Source organism: Ursus arctos, unplaced genomic scaffold, assembly GCF_023065955.2.
Source record: "Ursus arctos isolate Adak ecotype North America unplaced genomic scaffold, UrsArc2.0 scaffold_22, whole genome shotgun sequence".
Taxonomy (NCBI): domain Eukaryota; kingdom Metazoa; phylum Chordata; class Mammalia; order Carnivora; family Ursidae; genus Ursus; species Ursus arctos.
In genome coordinates, this window is record NW_026622897.1 from 8,722,191 (window position 1) to 8,730,000 (window position 7,810).

Here is a 7,810-nt window from a genome sequence, read left to right on the forward strand (position 1 = left end):
GCTGAGCCTTCTCAAAGTGTGGAACATGGTTAAGTCCTGGGGAGGTGCACTGACTTCTCAGCCAGCCTCTGGTAGTGTGCAAGAAATCCATCATAAGCTTGGTTAGCTCATTTGGCAGACCTATGCTAATTCTGTGTCATCACCAGTAGCATTTATGGTTCATAAGAGACTTTTTTTTTTTTTTTTTCAAGAGCATGTATTTCAGATAGCCGCAAACACAACCATTTCCTCACTGAGCTGCTTCCTGCTTCAGGAGCATGACTCTCTGATTCCGGAAGCCAAGTAGGAATCTGAGCTGTTGTAATCAGGGGTGGACTTTCATGCTGGGATGTTAACCATGGTGCAGGTCAGCAAAGCCAAAGCCATATAGATGATATGCAGATGATAAGTAATTCTCACAGGGGCCCTGTGCAGTGGATCTGATATTATCCCCATACTATAAATGAGGAGACTGAGGTTCCCAGGGGAGAGGAGAGATAAGACAACAAAACAGAGAAAAAAGCCAAATCAAGTATCAATCAATTTGTGACCTACTGTGGACAGGATGTGCTTAACCACTAGACAGTACTGTCTGTGAGTGCATGAAGGACTCTATGAAGAATAAGGGGGACAGAAGCAAGATTAGGCAGAGAGGCTTTGGGAGATGTAGACAGAGAAAGGAAGAAGTGGGTAGGAAGACTCTCAGCCTGTAGCACAATGCTGAGTAAGTCTGGGTGAGGCTAGCTAGACCCCCGCTGGTCCCCAGCTAGTATCCTAGAAAGGTTGCCCATTGCAAGAGTCCCCTGGCAGGAGTGGCCCAGCCCTAGCACCCTGCTGCACTTGGCCTTGAGTTGGGAGCCACCCTGGGAAGTGCAACATTGGTACAGATGTGGTGGAGGGTCCCCAGGGTGGCAGTGGGGCTGTCAGTCATCTGCTCTTCACAGCAGGTTCTCCCAAAGGAAGTTTGAGCTGTCCCCTCCACAGCCACCATAGGCCCCACCCATGCTCACTCCCTAATACTCACACACACTGCAAAGAGCCCACATGTGGCAGAGCCCAGATGGACAGGGGAGAACATTCTAATTTCAAGTCAGGATTCAAATTTTGGTTACTGCATGAGATCTGACCATTGTAAGTGCTGAACTGGGACTGTTTGCATTTTAAAGTGACTGTAGGACTTTTTATTACCTTTGAGTGACCAGAAGAACTGTGCAAACTATTTCAGTTTTCATGCACGAAGGGCCACTCCCACTGAGGAAGTGGAAATGAACTATGGGATTCAAAGTAAAAATACCTTTATGACACCATTTCCTGAGTCCTGCTCGTTCAATGTCGTGGTTACACTATGAAGTGCTTAGAGCAGTGGCTGGCTACAGTAGCCACTAAGTAATAGAGCTTCAGGCAACCCTGAGGTCGTAGAAAGGAGAGATAGGAGATTGGGGACAGGAAAGGAAGGGGGATACAGAAAGGACAGTGGCAGATGTGTCAGGGTGGATATCCAGCACCATTACTAGAAGTTGAGCTCTAGCGGTGCCTTGCCCGCGCATGAGGGCTATGAGGGGCCTGGAGCTGAGAGGGGATCATGGGATATACATCTCTGCAATTAATTAGTTCATGAAGCCACTGTGTTTGGAGGAGGACAAAGAGGCCCTTCTGTTCTGCCGGCTGGAGCCCATCTCTCTGGGGAAGGTGTGTATTTCCCTGGAGGAGTGAGTATGTCTTTATGTCATTGGCCTTAAAACATCAACCGCCTCTACTGAGCCTAACCTGTCACTATGAAGGGATCAGTCCAAGTGAAAAACTCATTCTTATTCTTAAGATGCTGAAAATATAGTTGGAGAAAAAAAGACATGTGAATAGAAAATTGATAATAAAGTCTTAGTAAAAGTTCAGAGTAAAAGCTCCAGGTGATCAGGAAGAGCTAGTATCAGGGCATTGCAGCCTTACCTGCCAGATGACTGCTTCAGGCCAGAATTGCTATAGTTCAGGGAAGGAGACTGGTGGACTTGGAATCGATCACACAGTGACCCCAGCCACAGTACTTAACCAATCTGAGCTCCCATTTCCTAACCTGTCAGGGGGCAAAGGAATATGGGAGAATAGAATGATACTGTGCTGGTGAAAACACACTGTAAGTGCAACTGTTAATTTTCTTTCTTCCTTTCAGATGACTGGGGTGGAGAGAAACCTCAGGGCTAATGGGGCCTGAGCTGAGACTTGCAGTAAGAGGAGGATTTGGTGTCTGTATCATCACAGGTAGATTATAGCCCTGAAAAGCCTCGGGGAGGGGAAGTTCAAGGTGCTTTGGTTAACAGTGACCTGAGAGAGTGACTGGTTGGGGGTAAGGGACATAAAGATGGGTGGAAAAGCAAGTTGAAATTGTGGGGTCCTTGAGTTTCAGGATCATTGTAATAGCAATGATCATTTAGCTGGTGTTATGGGCTGAATACTGTCCCCCGAAATTCATTTGCTGAGGTCCCTCCTAGTACCTCTGAATGTGACTGTATTTGGAGACTGGGTTGTCACAGAGGCGATTAAGGTAAAATGAGGTTGTTGGGGTAGACTGTAATCCAGCATGACCAGGGTCCTTAAAAGCAGAGGAGATTTGGACAGAGATACATGCAGAGGGAAGATGATGTGAAGACACAGGGGAAGATGGCCATCTACAAGCCGAGAAGAGAGGTCTGGAACAGATTTTCTCCCACAGCCCTCTGAAGGAACCAACCCTGCTGACACCTTGATTTCAGGCTTCCAGCCTCCAGAACTGTGAGAAAATAAATTTCTGTTGTTTACCCCCAGCTGTGGTATCTTGTTGGAGTAGCAGTCCTAGCAAATGAATATAGGTAGGGTAAGCCCGTTACATGTGTTATCTCATCCATAGGTGATGGCAGTATTTTCACCATGGAGTGGTTACAGCCTTAGGGTGGCTGCCTGGGTTCAAATCCTGGCTCCACCATTCAAGCTTGGACGTCTCATGCAGATGATAATAATAGTGGAGGTGGGGGTGGGAAGACGGGATATAAGTGGTATGGAGATTTACTTAGGACGTAAGCAGGATTAAGCCATACATAGTCTAACGTGCCATCCCCTGGACTTGTTCTCAGAAGGGCATCTACAAGCCTACAATTACTTGAAACACCTTGACCTGTTTTACCTGGGTCTTGAGCCAGCGCTATCTTATAATTTGCCATGGAAGCGTTTTTGTTGCTGGCTAGGTCCTGCCTGTGATGGCTTCACCTTGACAGCCCTTGATTTAGCCCACATTCTCTGTTCTCCTGCCTTCAGCTCCCTTCCTTATGCATAACAAGGTCCTGGGCATTGTTACAGACTCAGTGTTTGTTCAGTCTCTCCAGTTCACATGTTGCAATCTTAACCCTCAGTGTGATGGTATTAGGAGGCGAGGCCTTTGAGAGGTGGTAAGATCGCAAGTGTGGAGCCCACATGAGTGAGAGTAGTGCCTTTTATAAAGGAGCCCCCAGAACTCTCTCTCGCCCTCTTCCCTCCATATGAGGACACGATCAGAAGCTAGAAGTCTGCAACCCAGAAGAGGGTCCTCACCAGACGCTGGCCATGCCCCATCGCACCCTGATCTTAGACTTCTAGCCTCCAGAACTGTGAAAAATAAAGCTTGTTGTTTAAGCCACCCCATCTATGGTACTTTGTTCTAGCAGTCCGAACCAAGTCACCAGCTGGGCACTGGTGTTGGCAAAGAACTGAATGGAAACAGAATTGGGTAACTTCACTAGACTTTAAAAAAGAGGTATATTTTATATTTTTCCCCACTTAAAAGTAACATTTATTGGGGTGTCTGGGTGGCACAGTCGGTTAAGCATCTGACTCTTGGTTTTGGCTCAGGTCGTGATCTCAGGGTCATGGGATGGAGCCCCACATCGGGCTCTGCATTGAACATGGAACCTACTGTAGATTCTTTCCTTTTCCCTCTTCTTCCTCCTCTGCCCCTCCCCCCACTCACATACACACACTCTCTCAAATAAATAAATAAAATCTTAAAAAACTAACATTTATTATAAGAAACTAAAAAAAAATTCTCAGAGAAGTAAAAAGAAAAAATAATACTCATTCTGATTACATAAGGGTAACAGATTAACCGGTACAACTGAGCAAAGGGTACATGCAAACAACTTCAAAACTCTTGTTCAGGCCTGTTTAAGCTTGCTGTCTGGCTCGGACTTGTTGGTTCCTTTGATAAAATCTAGGGCAGACTTCATGATTCTTTCTACCACTATCAAATAATAAAAATTCTTTTGTAACTTTTAATCAGAAAACAGACCTTTTCAGTAATCTAAATGTCGATTCTGTGCAATAGCCAAATTCAGGATTTAAAGTTTCTCTGTAACAGAGGCTGGCAGCTGTCCACTCAAATCCCTTTTCCCCATTTTTTTCCATTACAATAAGTGTTCTGGTCACATGGACATGTTCAGGCCACTACATTTCCCAGTCTCCTTTGAAGTTGGGAGTGGTTATATGACTGAGTTCTAGCCAATGGAATGTGAGTAGAAGGGTTGTGTGTCATTTCCAGGCCTGTCCCTTAAAGACTTCCCTTGTGTGCTGTTCCATACTGCTTTCTCTTTCTAGCTAACTGTGATGGAAGTGACCCCAGGATCATCAGCCAGGGTCCCTGAATAAATATGGGGAGCAAAGCCTCCTGCCGTTTTCACTACCCCAACCTGGAGCTCTCCTATAGTATTACATGAGCAAGAAATAAACCTCTGTTGTGTGGAGTCACTAAATGTTTGGGTCATGACCAATATTGTTACTGCAATCTAGCTTACTCTAACACGTTCTCCAGCTCAGGTTCGCTTCAGGCTAAAAGCCCATAGTGGGAAGGGGGGCACAGTCAGCTTTCTCTTTTCCTGTTTTGTGCCTCCTTTCCCGGCCCTCAGCTATGGTGACCCCCTGTAGTTTCTGTCCTCTCTGGGATTGGCAGGAGCACAGAAGGGAGGTCAGAGGCAGGAAAGATCCTATTTGACCGGGACCATCATGATCTTGCTGCTTTTGTGCCCGTGTTGTTTGGTAGATTTAAAGTTAACTCTTTCTCTTGTGGATTGCTTCTGTGCAGTGTGCTCAGTATTTTCTGATTGTCCCTCCAGACCTAATCTCTTACCCCCTTCCACCTGCTCTAGCCCCAGTAGCTGACCTGTGTAGACTGTCTCAAAGAGCTCTCTCACCTTTTAGCTTCTGGTCGAGTTCGGCCATTGGGAAGCATGGGGAGGGGATTAGGGAGAGGAAGGAGAGGGAGGTTATGGTATTGATTTCCCTGGTTGCCTCCCTGTGGTGTTGTCACTGTCCAGCCGCCTGACCCTTTTGAAGGTCAGAGCTCCTGTCGGGAAATTCTCTCCACATACTTCACTCTGTATCTGGGCTCGGGCAACCTCTCTCACTCCTTGCCTTGTTAGGATGGTTAGGGTGCTGACAATTTATTAGCTCCAGAGCACTGCACTGTTCCCCAAGATCTCCCTCCCTGCTGCCCACACCTTCATATGTTCATCTGTTTACTGAACTCTGTTCTCCTGTTCTCTTGCAAGGCCACGACTAACACAGTGGGCTCTTTGAAGATGTCCCTGCCTGAAGCACCGAGGACGCTCCACCAAATTCAGAAGCAGACTCTCTTCTTCCACCTCATGTGGTCGTGCTGGCCTCACCAGGGTGAGATGGCACAGGACTGACAAGGAGAGAGGTCCGGGCACTCCAGGACTCAGTTCCAATCTGGACTCTGCTCATGGCCTTGGAGGTGTCAATACCAAATATTCAGTGATTCAGCAAACATGTATTGAATACCTAATATTTGCTGGCAATGTGCAGTGCGCTAGGATACAAAAATTTCTTTAAGTAATGATATTTTAATATAATAAGACATGCAGAATTCTAGCTAAGCTAAACATATGAATATTTCCTTTTTAAAGTCAGTGATTTACCTGGTATCTTTGCAGTAGACAGTTACAAAACCGAGATACAAATGTTGTGAGAGAGTCTAGATTTCAGAACAAGGTCCTAGAACAGGGCTAAGCACATCGTCGTGTTGAATGAACACCTGCTGAGCTAATAGATGTTGTAAGAACCGGGCATGAAGAAAGCACCTAGGAGAGGCACCCAGCACATGGGCGGGGCAAGGAAAGCATCCTAGGAGAGCAACTCCTGATGCCACTTTGCAAGAGAACCGCCCTCTAGGGAATGTGAGGCAAGAGAGCAAGAGCCACATTCCCACAGTGCTGCCAACACTCAAAGGTAGGCTGAGGTGCTATGGCGTCAGTACTGCACTGATGGAAGCAGAGACAGTCTCCACTCAAACTGAAGTATTCGCAAACAGGGCCACTTGGCTCACACCTACCTGCCGAGGGGGCCCGTTGCTGGTATCTTGTTTTCACTAAGTCACTAGGTGTCATGTTTAGCAGAGACACAGCAGAATCTAGGCCTAAATTACCTGCTCTATCGCCTTCCTCTAACTTCCTGATGGAATTCTCTTGTCAGGCATTTGTCTTCATCCCAGAAAAATGAGCTTGCCGAAGGCCAATTCCATCAACTTAATCTTTTTCCAGAATTCCAGTCAGGCCCAAGCTAGGATGATTTCAGTTTTTCACTGGTGGGAGTACAAGCTTACTTTGGAAAAGAATTGCTTTGGAAAAGTGGTTGGTAATGCATGTAGACACATGACAGAGAGAAGAGTATTAACTTTGATAGTAACTGGAGCTGGGTTTGACTTTGGCCTCAACCACTCGCCAGCTCTAGGGCTCTGTGTGCTGAGAAGGCTGTGGGGCCATCACCATTGTCTCTGAATATTCCAGATGAGGATGCTGAGGTCCAGAGAAGGACTGTGGCACCCCAAGGACGCCCAGATGACAGTATGGGTGAGGAGCTAAGCCCATTGCCTTTCAGCCACACAGCACTGTGTGGTTTAATGGGGTCCTACCCTGGAAGGGTCTGTGGTCTAAGTACCTAGGAAGTGCTGACATTCACATGCTGAGGGTGGTGAGCAATCATGCCATGTGGATTGGTGTCTGGGGAAGTACGACATGTCCTTCCTCTCCTCAGCCCTTCCAGACCCTGGCTTAGGCTGGGCACATAACAGGGAGTCCATGACTATATACAGGAATGAATGATCCTTTGCCTCAGGAATCTTAGAACAATGCCAACAGCGCTAACAGTACTTTGTACAACAAACACTTCACAGTTCTCTAAGTGCTTCTGCATACATTATCTCATTTCATGTACCTGCTCTCATTTGAAATTGTTGCAGGGTGTAAGCGTATAATTAAAATATCAATTAAGCCAGGTTCTGAAATAAATCAGGCTGTGCTAGAGCATGAATTAAAAAAAAAAAACAAAAATATAAACAATGACAACTCATCAGTCTAGGACTCATTCCCCAGGTACGACCCACAACTCCCCTCCCCTCCACCCCAGCTTTGCTCCAATTTCGTCATCATACTCATTGGACCCTCACGGGTGGTTCTCCCTGATTTTGCTCTTATTGTGTCCCCTGTCAGGAATCCTCCTGCCTAATCTGTCTGTGAAAGAAGGTCTTCTTTAATCTTGAGAAGTCTTGGTTATATATCTCCAATTTTCTTATAGTTTTCTTAACACCTTCTTTTGCCCTGTCCACTGCTGTAGAATTAGCTGCTTCTCCAGACTGTGTTATATCCCATCTTAGTAGTATTGTAATGATTCACTTTTACTCATCCTCTTTCATCAGCTGTTTTATGATCTCTAATGCCTGGGATCCTATAGGTGTTAGATATATGTCTGTTACCTGAATGAAGAGATAAGCCTGGGGCATTTGGTGGCGGAATCTCTGGTGGATGGCATTTATTAA

At 46.2% G+C, this 7,810-nt stretch overlaps 1 long non-coding RNA gene across 1 annotated transcript in view; it reads left to right on the forward strand.

The window, feature by feature from the left end:
• LOC113260058 (uncharacterized) overlaps positions 1-7,810 on the forward strand; it is a 119,665-nt gene that overhangs the window by 90,357 nt on the left and 21,498 nt on the right. The window contains exons 8-9 of the long non-coding RNA XR_008961013.1: positions 2,147-2,745; positions 5,526-5,731. This is a non-coding gene — a long non-coding RNA (uncharacterized LOC113260058). The remainder of the gene's footprint in view (positions 1-2,146; positions 2,746-5,525; positions 5,732-7,810) is intronic.